Source organism: Ricinus communis, chromosome 2 (genome assembly GCF_019578655.1).
Source record: "Ricinus communis isolate WT05 ecotype wild-type chromosome 2, ASM1957865v1, whole genome shotgun sequence".
Lineage (NCBI taxonomy): Eukaryota > Viridiplantae > Streptophyta > Magnoliopsida > Malpighiales > Euphorbiaceae > Ricinus > Ricinus communis.
The window spans coordinates 22,596,576-22,617,929 of NC_063257.1; the positions used below are offsets into that span (position 1 = coordinate 22,596,576).

The 21,354-nt window shown below is 35.9% G+C and overlaps 2 non-coding genes across 2 annotated transcripts; one reads left to right on the forward strand and one right to left on the reverse strand.

Moving 5' to 3' along the window:
- Positions 1 to 10,627: 10,627 nt before the first annotated feature.
- LOC112536215 lies at positions 10,628 to 10,734 on the forward strand. Its single transcript, XR_003080265.1, has one exon. It is a non-coding gene; the product is annotated as a small nucleolar RNA R71 (small nucleolar RNA).
- Positions 10,735 to 20,711: 9,977 nt separating this feature from the next.
- Positions 20,712 to 20,817, reverse strand: LOC112534713. Its single transcript, XR_003078990.2, has one exon. It is a non-coding gene; the product is annotated as a small nucleolar RNA R71 (small nucleolar RNA).
- Between the last annotated feature and the right edge of the window lie 537 nt (positions 20,818 to 21,354).

Here is a 21,354-nt window from a genome sequence, read left to right on the forward strand (position 1 = left end):
CTTGATCTTGTAACAATCACCCATATATTTATCTCAGAATCCCTATTCCTCAACCTTATGAGACAGATTGCTTACTTCACAAGTAAGTGATAACACATTATGGTAGTCTCGAGTGTTTGATCAATATCCAACGATCAATATCTAATTCTTGATCAAACATCGACTATGAACAAAGTTTAGGAACATATGTAATGAGAACCTCATCATTATAAACTCACTTTATAATTTCTCTTATATTTGTGTTTACATTCCATAGTGTTCATCTCTAATGGTTTGGATTATTCCTTAATAATACCCAACTACTCATACCATTAGAGTTGAACAATGCCTTCAGTACAATTGTATGCCATCAATTGTGATGTATAAATTAACACTTATCATTTGACAAATATTTATCTTTAGGGCATACTCTGACACCCGTGTGACATTATTTTACTTTAATATTTAGGATTTTTGGGTTTTATTTTTAAAGATTTCGACTTCCACATTACTTTTACAGAGATAAAACTTTAGCAATTATATTTCTTTCAATTTCTAAGGTTTTGTTCAGGGTTATTCAAGGAAGAAACATCAAACTCTACCTTTGCTTTTAAGATTTGAACATTCAAGTTAGCGGATTTCCCTTGCTTTTCATCTATAAATAGTTTGAAAACTTCTTTCCCTATTTCTTCTTTCTTATTTGTAATATGTAGGAACTAAATCTCTTTGCTATTTGGGTGTTGATGAACCCTAACTTATTTTGTATGGATTGATTTAGGTTTTATTGAATTAGATCTTTCTCTTGAGTTGTCTTATTCTTTTGATTGCTTAATTGTTTATCTCAATTGATAAGTCGACATATTGATTTGATATTGTTTTCATAAATTGATTAGAGATACCTATTTATGAATTGGTCACTCTTAGGAATTGAAAATTGATTGGGATACTAGAGATAGATCTACAAGATTCTTTGGCATAAAAGTCCCCTAGACTTAATGCAGGACCTAAGTGATGGGTTTTAGAAGAGACCCACCACCCTCCTCTTAGGAGGAATTTAATCACTTGCAAAAAGTTTTTACCTAAAATTTGAGGAATGCCAATTCATATCTTTAGTTTAATTTAATTGCTATTTGATTCATGAAGTGTATAACTTGTTTGGGGATTCAACACTTGAATAGAATTTCTCTTTGATAAATCTTTTCAATTATTTTCATTCTTGTTTTCAATTTAGTTACTCTTTAATTTTACTAATTCAAACAACATTTTACTTTGCTAAACATTAATTAAAGTTTGAAAATAGTATTCATAATTAAGTCCCTAATGGAACGATACTTGTACTCATTACTTTATTACTTAATACGATTGGTGCACTTTGTCGTGTGTGGATAGCACATTAGTCCCCTACCCATAGAGTGCTCAAGGGACAATTATTAGGTATAGTAATAGTCATATGAAGATAATAAGTTATCAATAAAGAATTTATTGCCCAAGGTAATATGTCACGGGATCTTATCTTGATGATTTTTCATATGTATTAACATGAATATATTTGGTTAAGGTTATATGAATAAAGATTATGAAAAGTGTTCATAAATCTTATTCAAAATGTTATATGCAATTATCAAGAAAAAATATGATTGGTTCAATTGTAGAGTTGACACTTGCATACGTACTCTATGAATCATTTGGAATAAAAGTACGATGAAAGAATTGAATTACATTGTAAGATTGTTCACTATAAAGGTTGATTAAAGTACTTAAATCATTCCTATACATTTGGGTGGTCATGATGCATTGCTAGATGCCAATCTTGATATATGAATATGGATTAAGTTAAATTAGAGAATTAACATTGGATTAAGGAGTTTAATTCATAATCCATTTTAATTGCCAACATGTTAGGAACCTTTTGGATCACACACAAATAAGCTTTAAGTGATGATTAAAATAAGGCTTTAAGCTTTGGGCTTAACCTTATATATATTAGGTGTAATTAAAGGTTAATTAATTAATAGCTATGATGATTTTATCATCCATGGATTAGATCTTAATTAACCAAAGTCTAATTATAAAAATAAAAGCCTAGCTTAATGTAAGCTAGGTTTTGTAGTAATCCTAAACCTTTAAGGGATTTGATTGAAATGTCATATATATATAAAGAGATGCATGGGGCGGCATAGATTGATGTTTCTATTGAGAAAAATGTTTTCTTGAATTGTATACCTTAGGTGAATCAATCAATAAGCTTAATTGATTCATCCCCCCTCCTTGGAACTAGCATTAAATCCCCTACATTTCTTTTTAATCTCTTAAAAGTTGTTTAAGAGGTCTTTATTTAGAAGCTTGTGTGGATCACCAAAAGTGGCTGGTCATTTGATTAGCTTTGAAGTGCATCAATCATCCTTGAAAAATCAAGAATCAATAAAGCTAGAAGCACTCCTTGGAATTGGCGGCATACTCCCTTTGTAAGCCTTCTCTATCTTTTTCTTATTTTGTGTGCTATGACTACTTTACATCAATAAGATCCTTGGTGGGAATTGAAATTTTTTTATTTTACTTTTGTTGTGCCTTTGCTTATCTTTTAATATCAATTCCTAACAAAAATATCAAAAGAAACCCGCCTAGTCCGTGTGGAAGCCAGAAAACACAATTTTTTGAGGATTTTACCTCCCAAACAACCCCAAACACAAATCTAATGACTTCTAACAACACCCAACCTAAATTGACTTAATATTCACTCTTGTTATCCAATTGGCCTCACTAGACAGTGGGCATGTCCTGTTGATGTTTGATCATCACTAAAATAAGGACACAAGCGAACACAATCATATTAACAACAATGTATAATAAGCAACAAGTAAAGCAAACAAGGCACTTCTAAATCATCATTACCTATCAAGCCTGCACACCTAATACTCCTCGAGCCACTAAATACCCGACAAGCACAATCAACATATTAAGAATAAGCAAGTACATAAATATATATATATATATATGGAAACTTTAATAATAATAAAATATCATAAAATATAAACAATCTAGAATAACAAGCCCTAACGGGACTACCCATGTGGAAATAAACAACAGATGAAAACTTTCAAAGATGAGAAGCAATTTTCCTAATCCATAGTACACACCTACATCTAGGTTCGAGAAATTGACCTATAGCTCTAATACCTTCTTTATCACAACTCAGACCTGGGGCCAGACCGGCATTAGGACACAAGAGATGCAGAACTTAATTTGAAAGACATATTTCGACCCGGACGTTTTCGGACTACCAATGCCCGTAGCAAGCCTAAAAATCATACATTCTAAGTCGAATCCTTACATCACTTATCACAACTTGACTAAACCCTTAAGGTTTAAGAGGAAACAACACCTAATTAATATGATTAATACTAAATTAATTTGTATCCAACTTATTATCAACCATAATCCATCATTTTCATAACTTGTATTATACAACTTTAACATTGTCTATTACAAAATTATAGTACACCATAAAATCTAGTACTGCGGAATCTAAGATTGTTTACATCTACAAATAATAAAATTCAGGGGAGTCAAACCTTACTGAGTGAATAGTATAACATATATACCCTAGCATTAGTGGATTACACGTTCATGCAATAAATCATTTATATATTCATGTACACATATATTCATACCAAATCTCATGATGCTCAAAGCATAAGACAAGGAAAATTATAGAAAGAACGTAAATAGTGCCCTTACCACTTTTTAGATATTAAATTGAGGATTTACTGCCAAAGGCACCCGTCACTCTTGAGGCTCGGTGCTCGACCCTCTAGTTACCTTGTGTGGTTCACCAACAGGTGCCCATCACCTCTTAAGGCTCGGTGCCTAAACTTGTAGTACCTCCCATCATATATGGAGGCACATATAACCCCTCAAGGTTCGGTACCCGACCTTCTAACCATGAGGAACTCAATTATCTTTTTTAACGTACCTTACACATTCTTAAGTTTTCAATCGTACTAGTTTACACATGGTCCGGTGATTTCTCCATCCGCCAGGTTGTTCTAACTCATCCTCATCATGCAAATACATATCATATGATACCACCATGCATTTTGTATATCCCACAACTACATATATGTTTACTTTTCCATCACACACAATAGGCATGAAATGTAAGGGGCTAGGGGACTAACACACAAGTATATGACTCATCTCAGTAGACAAGTAGAATAAATAACCTATTCTACCTTTCCATCCTTAAAGAGCCACGACTCAAGCATGCACCGTCAACTCGAGTTCATAGGCAACTATTGACTCTTAACATCTAATCCCAACCAAACTATTAGAAGGAAACTAGAATTCCTAATTCTATTCCCAACCCCACAAGCAACATTGCAAATACACATCGCATTAACATAATAATTCCATCAAATTCAATTCATACATATTTGTAAGCACATCATTAATCAAAGGGTTAAGACACTAACCTTGACCAAGGAGAGAGAAAGTGAGGATTTGATAAGGGAAATAGGAGTCTATTGATTCAAGATGTTGGTTGACATGAAATTTGGGTCCTAAGGCCTCTAAACACTTAATTCAAGCTTGATCGTTAAAGGAACTCCTTAATCCTTGAATGGCATCAATAATGCTTTAATACCCAAGTGTTTAATGTAACTCTAGAAAAATAGTTAAAAGATAGTGATAATGATTTTGATATTAATTGGTTTAGAAAACGAGGAAGATTTTGATTTCCTAGAGTTAGAGTTTGAGTGTATATGGAGAGGTGTAAAGAATCTTAGAGAGGAAAATAAAAAGAAAGAAAGTAACAGGAATGAGACGGAGAGAGAGTGTGTATATAAAAACGGGTAGGGAGGAAAAATATCATAACTAGTCCTTAAATTCTTCCTTCCTAAAACATTGATCCTCTCTACACCTTTAATTATAATAAGACTCTTAAACTATTTTTTACACTAATAACTCTTCAATTTCATTACATTAATAATTTATAATTAACACATTATGACTTGGATATTAGTCCTCCTTAATCCAAAATATTAAATTAGAATAATAACTATCGCCAAATTAATCCTATCAGTATTAAAATTTCATGAGCCAAAATTTCAAACTATTAAAGATTTTAAATAAATTTCTCCTTTAAATCCACCAGACCAACACGTGTCACTATATCCACAAAATCTAAGTTTTTAGAGTATTACATTAACCTAAAATAAAACAAACTCGGCAACCACATGCTTAATAAAATAGGTTCTTACCTAGTCACCTTCACAAGTCAGATAAAATCTAAGGTACTAATGTACCTCCCCTAGGGTTAGTGGCATTAATGTGCCTCCCACTTAGGTAGATGCATGTTAGGATAGTTGATGGGCTACTGATGCAACCTACACCTAAGGCAGTGAACCAATCGATGCGGCCTAGCACTAGTGAGTATCAAGGTCGTATCCCTGGAGATCGGGTGAACCTAAAGTTACTACTATTCGCTATGTTATCTAGTCTGAAATAAGATGTGAAAAGTCTAAATTAATTAACTAATGACTATGAATGCAAATAAATGAATGAACAACAACTAACAATCAAAAGATAATCGCAACAAGAGAAACAAACCCAAAGGGGACCTAAGTGATGGAATTCTAAGGTTGATTTTATAAATTGCCAATCTTGCTTACCCGTGCCTAAATCCTGAATCGAACTCGGTTCCTCTCTCGAGCTCACCGAGTTCCTAAACCTGCACTAACCTAATAGAATCTCTTTCTATCAGATTATTACAGATTAGCATTAAGCGTGATTTAGAACTATTAAAAGTTGTTAATTCTTAATCCGACGAATAAATTAACCTTATCTCTAAGTGTTAACTACCAGTTCTTACTATTCAAATTCCAGATGTAACAAGTATTTCTCAATGTTAAGAAACAACCTAAAAGACAATTAATTCAATGTCTCAAATTAACTGAATCAAACTTTATTAGTAAACAACAAGAAGATTACAAGAATGGCAAATAAAAATATAATAACTAAGCACAATCCATCAACAAAGCTGAACCCTAATGGGTTCGGCAGCCCTAGCTACTCATAATGAAAGAAACAAATACAAGAGGAAATAAACAACAGAAAAGGAAATGGAACATGTAACCCCTCTTCTCTCGAATCGGAGTGGAAATGTCGCAAGCACCAACTCTAAAACCAGCCTCAAGTATGGATCTCGGATGTCTCGATCAATTGTCTAGAACCTTCAATCTTTGCTTGAATCTCCCAAATCAATCCTTTGAAATGACGTTGGTCTCCCAAAATGTCAAGAACAGAGGTGTAAAAGTGAGGGGTCGCGCGTGTAGAGACGTCTAGAAATCAAAAGCGGAACCCTGTCTCATTTTGCGTGCGCCTACTTATAGGCAGTAGTGCCCTAGCCCATGCCACGGCCCGTGCTGATATGCACAGCCCATACAACGAGCAAGGGAGGCTGTGCAACAGGCCATGCAAATATGCACGGCCGTGCAACTGCTGGTGCAAAAGCCTCGAATTGTGCGCCAACAAGGAATTGAATCCGAAAAATATCTAATATGCGTAAATCATCCACATAGCTTGGTTTCTGCCCGAAAATCAATTAATTTCCCTTCAAGGAGTCCGAAAACCTGAAAACTCAGAAACATACTAAAGTGCGATCAAACAGGAATAAATATGACTCAAATACACGAATAAATGACTGATAAACAGTCAATAAATATGCATAGAATCATCTACATCAAACTACCCCACACTTAAGCGTTTGCTTGTCCTCAAGCAATCAATAACTCACTCCTCAAACAGATACCAAATAACTCAATCAAATACTTTGCAAGAGGTTAGCTCAAAACAAGTCTCAAAACTTCGTGACGAATTTCCTCAAAATCCGCAAATCACTAAATCCTTGAGAAAGAGAACAAAGTTAATAAAGCTGCTAAAATTAAAATGATAAACCATCCAAACTGATAATTTGAGAACCATGCCTTACAAGATGTCACTCAAAACACACAAGTGTATATAAGTGAAAGAACATCGCCAAGCTCTCAACGCAAAAATACATAAAAAGGTGCTTACCATAAGCTTGCTTATAGATCTAATCTCCACTACTATGAAATAAACAATAATCATGATCGAAGGGTCTTGAGCCAGGTTGTAATGGGGTTAAGGTAGGGTATGGAGAAATATGGAAAGTAGGCTAAAATTACTGAAAAATTATGCAGGTAATGCAAGAAAATAGCCAAGGATCAAATTCTATACCAAAAATGAATACTAAGTTGCTCCAATAATAAGATGATGCCCGAAATGAACCAAAAGAAAATTATACATATATTATTATTATTATTATAATATATATATATATATATATATATATTTTAACTATTCCTACAACAACAGATAATGCAGGATGAAGTAATACAATGCTCAATCAAAAGTACTAAAATGATATGTACCATTTGGATTGAAGGGAGCATCTACGAAAATTCTAGCAACTTAGTGAATATATGCAAATTGATCCAAAATGAAATACAGCATAAACTTACATAATTTCCAACAACAATGGTAGAAAAAATGGTAGAATGAATAGAAGTGATAAAATGAGTATCAAAGGTAAATTACAATGAAAGAAAGGCTAAGGCTCAAAATTGGTTCACTAAGGGAAAGACAAGGTTAGGCTTTTGGCCAAATTGTGTAAATCCTGAGTGCCCAAATCATCTCATGACTATCAAAAATTCATGTAATCTCAAAAGTCACCACAAAGCAAGTTCTAGAAACAAAAATTCTGTACAGTGCTCACGAATCAAAATGAAAGGAGCATAAAAACCTCACCATTTGAGTGGATTAAAATTGCATGAATTCTCAAACCAAAGCTTAAACAATCAAACAATCTAATAAGCATCAATATTAATAGTGTTCTATATCCAAGATAAAGTAAAATGAAAAATAATTAAGGAAAACACCAGTTTTACCTAGCTTGATTGAAATTAAGAGATTCGTTCATTGCCTTCTTTCAACAAGATTCGATAAAAGCTATAAGGGTATCCATTCAAAAGAGAAAAATCATCAACTACTTGATTAAAACAAAACTCAAGATAAGGACAGTAAGAAAGAATAGACTCAATCAATAAGGGACATGAAAGAAAAATAAAAACAGCAAAAACAAAATTGGTACCTGCATAAAACTAAGGTACCTACCCCACACTTGAGAGAAACACTGCCCTCAGTGTGAAATAAGGTAGGCACTCTAAAAAGGAAGATAAAATACGCACAAAGAAGCAAATTATGGGAGTCCACAAAAAACTAGAAAACTAAAAGAAAAACAAGACAACAGAAAGAGATAAAAAATAGAAATAGTCTACTGGATACTGCCCTTGATGTGTGCTTTGACATTCCAAAATATGTTAGTCCTCAAAATTACATATGAGCATCGAGTATGCTTACTCCTGCAAAACTCAAGAATAAACACATCCCAAGCAACATCTAGTAAAAGGTTCAATAAAATAAAATCTTCTCAAAATAAAACAAACTAAAAATAAACTGAAATATTTAACTTAAAAAAGATAAATACAAAAATAAAAGATGTCCAAAAATTCAAAAAGCATAAATAGATTCAGGAATGCCTCCCGAAGGCGCTTCTTTTTGTTCGAGTCATCTAGCTGGACTCTGCAGCAACATTCCTACATCGCGAGCAAATTGAGAAGGTGGGATCAATGTAAGTTGGGGCTCGAGGCATATAAGCGCAAAGAGGAGGTCCAATGTGTGCAGTGGATGACCAAAGAGGTGCTCTCCGCACCAAGTTGGGATGCCCATTCATCCACTCCAAATCCTGGCTAAGTGACCTGTCATAAACAAACTTGTAACTACCCTTCTCGGGTGTATCATAGCACAAAGTTTCAAATTGATACAAGTTGTTTTCTTTAGATGAATAACACATATCAACAAGGAAAGAAACATGTATAGCATCATCCATTTGTACATCCTATAGTTGCTTATCACATGCAAGACCAATTCCATCAATACTGCAAATGGCATGAACATGGTCGGTGGGAGAACTATCAAATGGGGGTAAACTAAAAGTAACACAATCATCCCCTACATTAAGTTCTAACTTTCCCTCAAATACGTCTATTTTAGCTCTAGCCGTGGTAAGGAAAGGTCTTCCCAAAATCAACAGTACACCATATGCTCATTATCCATATCTATAACCACAAAGTCCATAGGAAATATGAACTTATCTACCTTGATTACCACATTCTCTACAATCCCCTTGGGAAGCTTAGCAGAACGGTCAGCTAATTAAATGCACATCCTAGTGGGTTTTACCTCCCCCAAACCTAGCTTATTGAACAAACTAGTGGGCATAACATTTATGCTAGCCCCCAAATCAGCTAATGCATCATCAATACACAAGTTACCCAAAGTGCAAGGAATAGTAAAACTCCCTAGATCGTGACGTTTCTCTAGCAACTTGCTCTGAAACACTGCTGAGCACTCTTCGTTAAGCTTAACATAGGCTACCTCCTCCAACTTCCTTTTTTCTACTAAGTATGTCTTTTAAGAACTTGGCATACTTCGGCATCTGCTTCAATGCATCAATAAAAGGCAAGTTAATATGTAGTTGTCTAAAAATATCCAAAAACTTACTGAACTGCTCTTGGGCTTCTGCTTGTTTGAGTCTAGCAGGATAAAGAATCTTAGGTTGATATTCCCTAACTGGGATTGATTTCACCTTTTGTCCCTCAGGTTCCTTAACCTTACTGCTCGCCTCAACCTGCACATCAATAGTGGAGTTGTCAAAAACAGGCTTAGAAGGAGTTGAAACTAACTTACCTGGACGCAAAGTGATGGCATTCACGTGCTCCCTCGGGTTAGACTCAGTGGTGCTGGGGAGCGCTCCTTGTTGCCTCTCAGACAGCATCTTAGAAATTTAGCCAATCTGAGTCTCCAAGTTCTGAATCGAGGCCTGCTGATTCCTAAGTGCACTATTAGTTTGCTGGAACCTCATCTCTGTAGTCGTCATAAACTTCATCATAAGCTCCTCTAGATTTGATTTCTTTTCTGGTGGAGGAGGAGCTTGTGCAGGCCCAGCTGGCTGTTATTGTGGCTGCTGATGAAGTCCCTGAAAACTAGGTGGACCCTGGGCATTATTGTTCCTCCAATTGAAGTTGGGATGGTTGCACCACCCAGGGTTGTATGTGTTGCTGTAAGGGTCGTTCTGCTGCCTTGGGGCATTCCCCATATAATCAACCTGCTCAACATCAAAAGACACAAAAGAAATAAATGGAAAAATAGAGGAAGATGAAGCAAACATACCTCCTGCAGTACAGTTTTGCACTGTAGTGTGGGCCACCACAAAACTCGCAGCCAACGTTCACTGCATGAATCGGCATCTGGATTTAGTTAATCTTCTTGGTTAGAAGCTCCACCTGAGCTGCCAAGGCTACTGTAGAATCCACTTGGTTGACCACTCCTTGCCTTCCTGGTCAGCTTCTAGAGCCACTGATAATTGTTCATGGTCATTTCCTCTATCAAGTTTTGAGCCTGCTCGGGCGTCTTACTGTTTAGCGCCCCACCTGCTGCAGCATCCACCATCTGCCTCGTCGTAAGGTTCAACCCGCTGTAGAAGGTCTGAACCTGCATCCACACTAGCAATCCATGATGTGGGCAGCATCTCAACAGGTCCTTAAACCTCTCCCATGCATCGTACATGCTTTCATCATCAAACTGCACAAAAGAAGATACGTCATTTCTAAGTTTAGCAGTTTTAGCAGGAGGAAAATACTTATATAAAAACTTTTCGGCCAACGCCTTCCAGGTAGTAATCGTCTACTATGGAAGAAATTGCAACCATCTCTTTGCTCTGTCCCTCAAGGAAAATGGAAACATCTCAGCCGAATGGCATCATCGATTGTTCCATTTATCTTGAATGTGTCACAAATCTCCAAAACATTGGAGATATGAGCATTAGGATCCTCGCTGGGCAATCCTCCAAATTGCACACTCTGCTAGATCATCTGGATAACATTGGCTTCTATCTCAAAATTGTTGGCCGCTACAGTAGGTATGACTATACTAGTTTTCGTCCCATCCAAAGATGGTCGAGCAAACTCGTACATCGTCCTATGATCGTCATCGGCCTGGGGGTTGTGGTTCTCCATCACGTTAGCTCTTTGAACCTGAACTATAACTCCATCCTTCTCCTCAACTGCCTGCAAATGTCATCTCAATTATCCGAGAGAGCGCTCCGGGTCAGATAAGGGTTCTGTGGGATCAGGGTTAGAGCTCCTAGTCATAAACTACCTGAGACCGACAACCAAACAACCACCAATCAACAAAAACAATAAAATTTAGAATAAAGAAAAAATAAATAAACAAATAATGTCTAAAGTAACACAAAAAAAATTCATTATAGTTCACCGTTACAGTTCCCCGGCAACGGTGCCAAAAACTTGATGAGCTACTGATGCAACCTACACCTAAGGCAGTGAACCTATCGATGCGCCTTAGCACTAGTGAGTATCAAGGTCGTATCCCTGGAGATCGGGTGAACTTAAAGTTACTACTATTCGCTATGTTATCTAGTCTGAAATAAGGTGTGAGAAGTCTAAATTAATTAACTAATGACTATGCATGCAAATAAATGAATGAACAGCAACTAACAATCGAAAGACAACCGCAACAAGAGAAACAAACCCAAAGGGGACCTAAGTGATGGAATTCTAAGGTTAATTTTATAAATTACCAATCTTGCTTACCCGTGCCTAAATCCTCTCTCTCGCTCACCGAGTTCCTAAACCTGCACTAACCTAATGCAATCTCTTCCTATCAGATTATTACAGATAAGCATTAAGCGTGATTTAGAACTATTAAAATTTGTTAATTCTTAATCCGGCGAATAAATTAACCTTATCTCTAAGTGTTAACTATCAGTTCTTACTATTCAAATTCCAGTTGTAACAAGCATTTCTCAATGTCAAGAAACAACCTAAAAGATAATTAATTCAACGTCTCAAATTAACTGAATCAAACTTTATTACTAAACAACAATAAGATTACAAGAATGGCAAATAAAAATCTAATAACTAAGCACAATCCATCAATAAAGCTGAACCCCAATGGGTTCGGCAGCCCTAGCTACTCATAATGAAAGAAACAAATACAAGAGGAAATAAACAACAGAAAAGGAAATGGAACATGTAACCCCTCTTCTCTCGAATCAGAGTGGAAATGTCGCAAGCACCAACTCTGAAACCAGCCTCAAGTACGGATCTCAGATGTCTCGATCAATTGTCTAGAACCTTCAATCTTTGCTTGAATCTCCCAAATCCTTTGAAATGACGTTGGTCTCCCAAAATGTCAAGAACAGAGGTGTAGAAGTGAGGGGTCACGCGCGTAGAGAAGTCTAGAAATCAGAAGCGGAACCCTGTCTCATTTTGCGTGCGCCTACTTATAGGCAGAAGTGCCCTAGCCTGTGCCACGACCCGTGCAAATATGCACTGCCCGTGCCAATGTGCACGGCCCGTGCAACTGCCCGTGCAAAAGCCTCGAATTACGTGCCAATAAGGAATCAAATCCGACAAACATCTAATATGCGTAAATCATCCACATAGATTGGTTTCTGCCCGAAAATCAAACAATTTCCCATTAGAAAGTCTGAAAACCTGAAAAACTCAGAAACATACCAAAGTGCGATCAAACAGGAATAAATATGACTCAAATACACGAATAAACGATTGATAAACAGTCAATAAATATGCATAGAATCATCTACATCAATAGTATCTTCTTTCTTTCACCTATACATGTCTAATAAAGATAATAAAACATCCTTGTAATAAAATAGGTAGCAATCAAGCTAGGTTAGTATGATTAGGAAAACCAAAAGATTTAGAGTCTAATGGAGGCCAGCCTTTATGTTCGAGTGTGTTGGGGTACCTAATCCTTTTCCAGTACATACCTAACTTTCTAAACCCAAATCTTTGATTCGGGAAGGGAAAAAGTTAAACTCCCTGCAAGGAATCCAAACTGCCATCCTTTGCCGCTCTTTATTTATCCTGGTTATATTACTCGGATGGTGACTCTAGTCTTCTCTGATAATTCGCAACCACCTCAACTGTCGTGATCATTTGAGACCTCCTCCTAGATGCCTCATTTTTGAATCGAGCCTAATACAAACGAGACAACCTCTAACACGATGGCAAGCAGCAATCACTGTAAGTTTATCATCCTTAATTATCCTAGCTTTAGAGAGTTGAACTTAGAATTTTACACTACATTGAGATATGAATCTGAAAAGATGAATAAACTTCTGTTTAGGTTGTTAGAAGTTGAGTGTAAAATTGATTCTAATACAAAGGATATTTGGGTTGCCTAAGGGCAGTTTAACTAGTATATCAAATGAACTTAGAGGGGTAAGTTTTGGGATAGCATCAGTAATTCCACTATGGCTTTTAATTCTTATAATGCTCCTAGTGCCTATGTTACATACCCTTGTTTAGTGTTCATTCAAAATTCTTATGTCATGTTATGTTTACTAAATAGGAAAGTAGTAAGATATCTATGCAAGAGTTATTTTTCATTTGGTGCGTTGCCAAAAAGAAGAAGATATCTACTTTTTATTTCTTGTTTAAACATAAGATGGATATTGGTTCTAAAAAGCCAGGCTTATGTTAGGCTTAGGGTATATTGTTGCAGGTTTAGCAATTGAATCGGTTCACTTTGACCCAAAAATACTTATGGAGTGTACAAAATAGAGGGATTTGGTCCTTATCTAAGGGCATTACTTGTACAATTGTCACTTCTTTCATAGATAATCCATTTGAGGTGCTTCTTTTTTAGTGCTTGACAAGTGTCCATAAGCTCAATTTTTTTTCTTCTTGAGGATTCAATCTCATTCTTGCAATTAAGAAATAATTTCTCTCGAGTTTATTTGCCTTTTGATACAACCCTTCATAACTTAAAGGATGCATTACTAAGACTCTTTTGATTTTACATGGTGAGCTAAGCATAGTTGTGTTTGAATTTGTTAGTTTGTATTTTAGTTACTTGAGAACAAGGAACAACCCAAGTGTAGGGGAATTTGATAAGCCTTATTTAATCATAAGGAATTTGGATTTATTTGGATAAATTTATTGATAAATTGTGGGTAATTTAGCTAATTACGATGTGGTATTTGGGTGTTTTTATTAATTTCAAGTAGCTAATTGCTAAAAGATTAAGTATTATACTAATTTGGAGGAAGATATGAAGGTTGGGGACACTTTTGGAAGAAAGGTATCAATTTGTTTCATGCCCGTAATAACCCTGCAGTTTGTGAATGATTACGCTTTTGGAACCTATTGTCACAACCATGACTTGTGTCACGACTATGACGCGTGTGATTGACAGCTATGATCATTTTTGACTTATTGTAGCCTACTTAAGAGAGGAATATATATATATATAATAAAAAGGCAACTTTTGTAACATTTTTTAGTAGAATAAAACACACAACTTCAAGAAAGGACAAGGGAAGTGAAAGAAAAAGACAAGATTGAAGATTGGAATCCAAATTGAGAGATCATTGATAGCTCGTCCTTCTATTCTTATCACCTTATGTTTCTTTTTGATTTTGGGATTATGAGTGCTATTAAGTACAACATGATTAGTTAGATTTTTATTAACATTAGGGATTAATGCTTGATCATTATTTGATTTTCAATTATTAATAGAATCATTGAGGTTTTCCTTATATTATAGCATGACACAAGTACTTGTAAATGAGCACCAAACAAGGGCCAATAACGTAGGCATTAGGAGCATTATGAGAATTAAAAGCCACAGCAGAATTAGTGATGCTATCCCAAAATTTGCTCCCTCTAAATTCATTTGATGTACTAGTTAAGCCACCCTTAGGTGACTCAAATACCCTTTGCATGATATTATAATTAATTTTATAGTAAACCTTAGCAACCAACACAAAAGTTTATCTCTCTTTTTAGATTTATATTTGAACGTAGTTTAGGATTCTAATTTCATTTCTCTATAGTTATAGCATTTAAGGGTGATAAACTTACTCAACCAATTCTAGCACAATATTCATGCACTTTCTCATAAATTTTCAAATTTTACAAGCATTTATCATCAAAATCCCTATACACAATCATTGAGCTATAATTTGGAGATGTATATCGCTCATCTCCTTTTGAAAATGATTTTACCTTAGGGGCCATGAATTTGAAGACAAAATTGAGTAAAAAGCTTGAATAGGAACAATAGGTAATAAAGAGAATAAAGTATAGAAGAGAAAGAATTAGGTGAATGGTGTTTGAAAAAACTGAAAATTTAAGATTTAGGAGAAAATTTTCTTTTTAATGTTAAAAAAAGAAAAGAGAAAGGAGAAGAAGAAGAAGAAGAAGAATAAGAGGGGAGGGAGGTGACTACAATAAGAAAGAGTTGTAAAAAATAAGAGTAACATATGAGGGTGCCCTAATTGAGTGTGAAAAGACCATGATACCATTGCACATATGCAATTCATATGAAAGTCAACTCTATTCAATTTTTTTGAAATGATGCATCATGGGTGTGACCGTCATCATGATTGTGACTTAGAGGCTTTGTGTTACCTCTGTCACAATCATGATAATGGCCACGCCCGTGACAGAATTTTCACGGTTTATCCAGGTCATGGAGTGATCACGCCCTCGATCCAGTGAAATGTTTTATTTTTAAATTGAAAGAAAGACGAAGTAGCATGCAAGAAACCAAATAATAATTAATCACATTAATTAATTTAAAATAATTTTTAATTAAATTATAATTAATTAATTATTTATAATTAATAATTAATAGAGTTAATATTTTTTAAGATTTTTAAATAATTTATCAGGTCCAAATAACTTTTACTGAGTTAAAAATCTAAAATTCTATGCATTTAGAAAACGTCAGGGTATGAAAGCATGAAAGCCGGTATAGTCAATTATGTCAGAATTCGATTTCGAAGATGTCTACACGAAGCTTAGGACGGGTGGAATCTAAATATGTAAATATTTTTGCCTGAAACTCATCGGAAGCCGCCAGATCGAGGCTAGAAAGCTTTGGCACCGATGAGGCTTAAATAAGCTAGACGACAGCAGATCGACAGCGAGGAAGGGTTGTCGTAAAGTTTGGAGGATGGGGAAGCCGATTCTGAGGTCGGTTTGGCCAAAAAACGCTGGAAGGTGGCTGGTCTAGCACCGGTAGCGCAGAAAAACATATTCTCCTACACTTTATTTTGATTTTCCAGTGAGAAAGAAAAGAGAAGGTTGGCATCGGCAAGGAAAGAGGAAGAGGAGGGAGTGGGGAGGTTGGGTGGTGGTGCAAGTGGCTGGAAATGGTGAAAATGAAAAGGGAGAAGGGTGGTGGCACTGTGGAAAGGAAGAAGGAAAATGAAAAAATGTGGACCTCTTCTTAGGTAGCCAAAAGTTAATTTGTCAAATAAAGGGAAAATACTCATTAACCCTTCCTTTAAATAATTAATGCTACAGTACCCCATTTCTAATTGTTTCATTCATTTTCCATTTCATTTTTTTATTTTATTATCATTAATATGTATACATAATTATTACTCTAACCAATGAGCACTAGCTTTAGATTTATAATAATAATGATAATAATTATATAAAATAAATAAATAAATATTAATTAATGTAAATTAAATCCAACCCTAATAGAAAAAAAAGCATTTTAAATAAGGCTAACTTAAATAAAATTTGGCTCATTTATTTAAAATCACAAAACTAAATTTAAAATTCATCAAAATCAATTTAATAAAACTATTTCAAAATGTAAAATTAAATGGTACTTATATTAATCGGTTATTAAAATATTTTATTAAATGCTCAATTTAACACCAAAAGTATTTATTTATCAAAATGCCTCTGAAAATGAATAAAATTAAAATTTAAAGATTACGGGTATTACATTCTCCCTCCTTAAGAAAATATTTTCTCGAATTTTTGAAAGAAACAAGGCTTATCTCACGACTGGAATAAATGGAGGTAGGAATCTCTTATCTCTTGCTCAGTCTCCTATGTACATTCCTTGATAGAATGATTCTGCAACAGCACCTTAACTATTGGTATAATCTTAGAGTGAAGCTGGCAAACCTGAGTATCTACAATCATGACTGGCTGCTCCTCATAAGTTGAATCTTCACTCATTTCTATATACTGAGGTTGCAACACATGCGAATGATCCGAAATATACTTTCTCAGCATAGATATATGAAATATCGTATGCATATGTAAGAAATTCGAGGATAAATCCAACTTATATGCTACCTCTCCAATTCTATTAATAATCTCAAAGGGTCCCACATTACGTGGGGTTAACTTGCCCTTTTTACTGAACTACATAACATCTTGCATGGAAGATACCTTTAAGAATACATACTCGTCAATACTGAACTCCACAAACTTCCGCTTCGGATCCGTATAACTCTTCTCCCTATTAAACGTTATCTTCAGTCTCTCGCGGATGATAGGAATCTTTTCCGAAGTAATCTGAACTAACTCCAGTCCTACTAGCTTATCTTCACCAACTTCTTCCCAACACACATGGGATCTATACTTTATGCCATAAAACACCTTATAAGGAGCTATCTCGATGGTCACATGATAACTATTATTATAAGCAAATTCAATCAGTGGCAGGTACCAATCTCACTGACCACCAAAATCTATAACACACATCCGAAGCATACCTTCTAAAGTTTGAATTGTGCTTTTCGACTGACCATCAGTCTAGGGGTGGAAAGCTATGTTGAAGTCTAATCTAGTACCAAGCTTCTCTTGTAGCTTTCTCCAAAATCTTGAAGTAAATTGCGGTCCTCTGTTAAACACTATAGAAATAGGAACTTTGTGAAGACTTACAATCCTTTCTAGATATACCTTTGCATACTTAGCCATAGAATAAGTAGTCTTCATGAGAAGAAAGTGCGCTAACTTAGTCAACCAGTCCACAATCACTCAAATAGAGTCATATATCCTCTCGAAGTCTTAGGCAAATCCGACATAAAATCTCTAGTAATCCTTTCCTATTTCCACTCTGAAATAGGAAGTGGCTGCAATAACCTTGATAGTTTTCGGTGCTCAAGCTTAACTTGCTGACACGTCAAACACTTAGAGACATACTCTGCCACATCTTTTCTCATTCTGTTCCACCAGTAATGCATTTTAAATCATGGTATATCTTGGTAGAACATCACTTAATATTATAGGTTGTGTAGTGAGCCTCTTCTAAAATCTTCTTCTTGAGATTATCTATATCGGGAACACACAACCGAGTGGCTATCTTAAAAGTACCATCATCAACTATAATAAAATCATTAGCTTGACCTTGCTACACTTCTTTCTAGATTTTCCTTGATTGCGGGTCCTTACTCTAAGCTGGCATGATTCTGTCAACAAGTACGGACTGAACCTTGAAATGCGCTAACATCACTCATGATTTAATACCTCCAAATGTAACTCTTGATCATACAATTCATGCAACTCTTTAGTCAATGGTCGTTTCTCCATGCTGATGTGAGCAAGGCTACCTGTTGACTTCTTTCTTAAAGCATCTATCACAATATTTGTGATGTGCGTAAAATACACACATCTAAATGGGGTTTTTAATTGATTTTATGTACATTTGGATGTGATTTGGTCCCAGCACTCACCCTATGCGTCTGTTTATGTGCATTAGGTCGAAAAGAAGTCAAAGAATGATAAAGGGAAGAATTGGAGCATAATTTGACATCAAAGCTGCCGAAACAAGCTAAGTTTGCACATGAGGAAGCTGAACACGACCGTGTTGGTTTTAACACTAGCCGTGTTCCCAACACTAGGACCAAAACGGGCTGTGTTGGATGCATTTGACAAAAGAAGCGTTAAAGAGCATGACCACAGAGGGTAATACGGCTACCAGCAAGGGGCTGTGTTCCCAATACGCCCACCAATACCAGGATGTGTTCCCAACACGGGCATCAACACAGCCATGTTCACGACAGCAGGATAAATTAATTTAAAAAGAAAGAAAAGAGAAAAAGGGAGGCAACTAGGGTTAGAACGTCCCAAACTCATCTTTTTCTCTCTCTAAGGATTTTCTGAGTTAGAACTAAGGAAAAAGGAGACTTGGACCAAGGTTTCAATTGGATTCTCTTCAAAGATCAAAGATTGGCGAGGATCGTCGATTGGTTTCAATCCGAGTAAGCGGAACAAGAATTGATCCAAGATTGGGCAAGAGGAATTGGAGTTGTTTACTCTTATCCAAGGGTGTATTCGGGTTTCTTTACCTTTACTCATATTTGTAATTGAATTCTTGTGGGTTGTGATGATGAACATGATTAGCTAAACTTGTTAACCCATTGGGGTTCTTTATCTAGGGATTTTTGTACTTAACTTTTGAATTTAATGTATTGATTATCAATATTGGTTTGCAATGGAAGTGTTTATTAATTTCTTCTTCATATCTTGTTGAATGATTTTTGAAATTTGAATGATCTTGAGAAAGACATTTAAGTTTGGATTGTTCTTTGCAACCTAGAATTGAATTCACCTAGAGATAGGGTGTTCGTTCTACCGGATTGAGAATTAACAACTCTCAATAGTGTTAAATGGTACATAATGCTAATTTGGATAATTAGAGTTAGAAAGAGATTTCAACCTAATTAATCTAAGTTAAGATGTTAGTGTCCTTGAGAAAGGGGTTAATTGCGTAGAGATTTCCCTACGGAAATTGAATTTAATCAATCAATTCCACCTTTAGTTTCTATTCCCTCGAGACAAGAATTCCCAAGGGGTTATTCCTTTACTTGAATTAATCCTTCCCTAGTAACCGTAGTTAGACAACAATTAGAGTAGCTATTAGTTAATTTAGGAATTATTCATCAATGTCATTTTTTAGATTAGATAACAGAGAAGATTGAGTAGGTTTAGGTTCACATGTTCTTTGGGGAATACGACACTTGGTACTCGCCGTTAGCTATACTCCACCGATAAGTACATTGCCTTAGGTTGTAGTCTTGCTTGACTTAGCAACCATCAAGTTTTTGGTGCCGTTGCCGGGGAATAGTTTTCTGTGAACTAAATGGAAATTTTGATATTTGTTAGTCTAGTCATTTCTCTTTTTGTTTATAATTTGTTTTCTGTATATAGTTTTTGTTCTTATCTTGTTTGTTGATGTTGTTGTTCTTTGTTGTGATCAGATAGTTTATGACCAAGAGCTCTAATCCTAATCTTACAAAGCTCTCTCTTAGATTGCTAAGAAGGTGTATGCAGGCAGTAGAGGAGGAGATTGAAGCAGAGATTCCTATTCGTGAAACTAGTGAGATGGAGAACCACAATGCAAATGGAGGTGATGGTGAAAGGACCATGTACGAGTTTCCTAGGCCCTCTCTAGCAGAGACGCAAACTGGGTAGTGAGGCCTCCCATAGCAGCCAATAATTTTGAAATAAAGCCGAATGTAATCTAGTTGATCCAGAATACGGTGCAATTTGGAGGATTGGCGAGTGAAGATCCGAACGAGCATATCGCCAACTTCTTGGAGATATGTGATACCTTTAACATTAATAGAACAACCGATGATGCCATACGGTTGAGGCTGTTTCCTTTTTCCTTGAGGGATAGAGTGAAAAGATGGCTGCAGTCCTTGCCACCGAAAACGATCACTACCTAGACTTCTTTGGCTGAAAAATTTTTGAATAAGTATTTTCCTCCTGCTAAGATTGCTCAAATGCGAAATAACATATCTTCTTTTGTGCAGGGTGAAGGAGAATCGATGTACGAAGCCTGGGAGCGCTTCAAGGACTTATTAAGGTGTTTCCCACACCATGGTCTTCCTCTCTAGATGCAAGTGCAGAAATTCTATAATGGCATGAATACAGCCACTAGACAAATGGTAGATGCAGTTGCAGGGAGCGCTATCAATAGCAAAATACATGAGCAAGCCCAGGATTTGATAGAAGAGATGGCCACCAACACTTATCAGTGGCAAACTCCATGGGCTAGAGGTCCAAAGCCTATTGTATATCGGGCTGAGGCAGATCCTACAGCATCCTTGGCGGCACAAGTAGAGCTACTTTCTAAAAAGATAGAATAACTTCAGATGCCGGTCCAAGCAGCTCAGCCCGGATGTGAATTCTGCAGTGGACCGCATTACAGTGCCAATTGTAATGCGGGAGGTATGTTTGCATCTTGTGTGCCTACTAATGTTTCTATGAGCATGTTGATTATGTAGGTAGGCAGCAAAATGATCCCTACAGCAGTACATACAACCCAGGGTGGAGGAATCATCCTAATTTTGGATGGAGGAATTCCAATAACTAAGGTCCACCAGGATATCAGAGGTTGCATCAGCAGTAACCTATGCATTCT